We start from the raw sequence: 3,092 nt of genomic DNA, 5'->3' as shown, positions 1-3,092 counted from the left end.
TTATTTATTTTTATTGGAAAGGCAGATTTACAGAGAGGAGGAGAGACAGACAAAATCGTCCATCCTATGGTTTACTCCCCAAGTGACTGCAACAACTGGAGCTGAGCCAATCTGTGTCTTGGAGCCAGAAGCTTCCTCCGTGTCTCCCATGTGGGTGCAGGGTCCCAAGGCTTTGGGCCATCCTTGACTGCTTTTCCAGGTCACAAGCAGGGAGCTGGATGGGAAGCAGGGCTGCTGGGATTAGAACCAGTGCCCTTATGGGATCCCAGCATGTTCAAGGTGAAGACTTTAGCCGCTAGGCTATTCCGCTGGGCTCCTTTTGCTATTTTAACATAATTCTATTTGTCTTTTGACAATAGAGCATTTTTTTTCTGTTAGAAATTTGAAGTTATTCAGTAACAAATTTTATTCCTGACATTTGTCAGGATTTCTGGGTTGTGTAATCTTTGCTTCAAAATTCCTCCCCAGGAGCTGTGTCTATACTCACATTTGAGAAACTTACTAAAGATTAACTTCAGGGCCTGGCACAGAGGCCTAGTGGCTAAAGTTCTCACCTTATATGTGCTAGGATCCCATATGGGCACTGGTTCTAATCCCAGCTGCCCTGCTTCTCTCCTCATGGCCTGGGAAAGCAATCAAGGATGCCCGAAAGCCTTGGGACCCTGCACCCATGTGGGAGACCTGGAGGAAGCTCCAGGCTCCTGGCTTTGGATCAGCTCAGCTCTGGCCTTTGGGGCCACTTGGGGAATGAGCCAGCAGATGGAAGATCTTCCTCTCTGTCTCTCCACTTCTCTGTATATCTGACTGTCCAGTAAAAAACAAATCTTTAAAAAAAAGTAACTTAAGCACATGTGTGTAAATATTCATAGTTTGAAAAGAGTTACTGAAATTTACATGTTCGATGAACGTTTATCCCCAAATTCAAGAATAGTTTAGTGCTAGGAAATTTGTTAATTACTGTACCATACTCATGTTTTAAAAGACATAAGTATATCGTAGTTTTGAAAGATGTCAAAAACATAAACACAACAAAATGTATTTCTTACAGATGTTTAAAAAAAAACCTTAGGCAACTAAGAGCAGAATATTTCTGGAGGTAACTTAAAATAAGTGTCACGGAGTACCAGCTATCATAATGCTTAATACTGAGACATCAGGGACAATCCCAGTTAAAATTGGGATCCTGACTAGAATCCTTGCTCCTGCCATCTTTATTTCACATTCTCATGCACATGCTGTCCATATGATGTGATATAAAATGGGAAGAGAATGCATAAATATTTCAGGAGAGAACAAATTTGGCATTATTTTCAGTTGACAAAATTCAAAGGAAAATCCAAGAGCATTCAATTGAAACTTCTAAACATTAATTAGTTTCAGAAATAGAGGCAAAAGTAAAGCCATAAAAGGATTATTTTTTCATAAATAAATAATGATTAACTAGAGGAAAAAAGTCACACAATAATTGACTAAGATCTGGGTCATAGTAAAGATACTCATAAAATTCTCATTGAACTTTCCTAAAAAAATTTCAAGTTCACCTACAGAGCGAACAAAAGGATTGACTTAACCACATTCTTGGTAGTACTACTTAAAATTTAAATGATTTCCAGATTACTTTTATGCTAAACATATCTCAATGAAAATCTCAATGTGAGAGGATCATTTGGTAAACTCATTCTAAAGTTATTTAGAGAATAATCAGGTCAGAATTGCTTTACTAAATGAAATTTCAAAATGCCTAATGATGATATTGCTATTAACAGAGTGCATGCATCAAGATAAATTTTAAAATATATTTCATATTGGTTCACTGATTTTCATCCTAAATTCTCAAGTCTGAACGTATATTGGAATTTAGACTTTTAGAAAGATCATTTGATAAGATCCTAAATATTACACAGTACTTCATAGACACAAGACCCAAATGGATATGTACCAGAACTACAATGATAAGTAGTGGGCGTTATCAAAACTATAAACTACCTGTTACTGATTTGGTGAATGTCTAATTGCTAAATCAATGCTGATATCAAGTTATGGGAAGAAAAGCCTTTCACATTTGGAACTTTACCAGTTTGGGAACTTGGATTGCGAATTTGGGAGTTGTGGTGTGTTCTTGCCATGGGTTGTGCTTCTGAAGCTGACCTTGGGAAGCTGGAGGAAGAGAGTCAAGACCTTATATGGACTGATTCCAACATGAAGAATGCCTGTGGAAGTAGGTGTGTCTCTAGATTAGGTAGGTTTTGCTTGTTTGTTTCTTTCCTGTTTTCTGCTAAACCAATTTCCTAAGAGCTAGTAGTTGAAGACTGACTTCCAACAGCTGGAGGACTAAGTCCTCCATTCCCACCAAGAAGACGAAAAAGTCGCTGGAGTCCATCAACTCCTGGCTCCAGCTGGTGATGAAGAGCGGAAAATAAGTGCTGGGCTACAAGCAGTCCCTAAAGGTGACCTGACAGGGCAAGGCGAAGCTGGTCATCCTCACCAACAACTGCCCAGCCTTGAGGAAATCTGAAATAGAGCATTACGTTGGCCAGAACTGGTGTCCATCACTACAGTGGCAATAACATAGAACTGGACACAGCGTGTGGGAAGTACTACAGAGTGTGCACTCTCTCTAACATTGACCCAGGTGACTCTGATATTGTTAGAAGCATACCACAACAGATTGGTAAAAAGTAAATCCTGAAATTTTTCCTTTAATAAAACCTGCCAGAGCTTGTGTTAAAATAATAATAATAACGAAGAAATAAATACAGGCTGAATTATAAAGCTAAACATAAAAATTTAACAACTAGAAAATATGAATATTTTCCAGTTTTCAGAGGACTGAAGGAATGATACAAATAGAAGCATGGACACTGGAAAATGAAAGTAAAGATTTGAAAACAAATAGGCTATAATCTTGAGTATTAAGAGGATCAACAAAATCAACAGACAGAAAGAAATGAAGAAAAATTACAGATAACAAAGAGCTAATACACAATGCATGTACACATGCATGCAGGTCATATAACACTCACATGAATTAGCTGCATCCGTAATCAAAAACAGAGTACTTCATCAACATTTAATATAAGTTTAAATCTGCA

At 37.8% G+C, this 3,092-nt stretch overlaps 1 pseudogene; it reads left to right on the top strand.

Moving 5' to 3' along the window:
* The first annotated feature begins 2,124 nt into the window (after nt 1-2,124).
* Nucleotides 2,125-2,727, top strand: LOC101521042 (large ribosomal subunit protein eL30-like; annotated as a pseudogene).
* The last annotated feature ends 365 nt before the right edge of the window (nt 2,728-3,092 follow it).

This window comes from Ochotona princeps, chromosome 10 (genome assembly GCF_030435755.1).
Source record: "Ochotona princeps isolate mOchPri1 chromosome 10, mOchPri1.hap1, whole genome shotgun sequence".
NCBI classification, from domain to species: domain Eukaryota; kingdom Metazoa; phylum Chordata; class Mammalia; order Lagomorpha; family Ochotonidae; genus Ochotona; species Ochotona princeps.
This window is presented reverse-complemented; position numbering and strand designations above follow the sequence as displayed.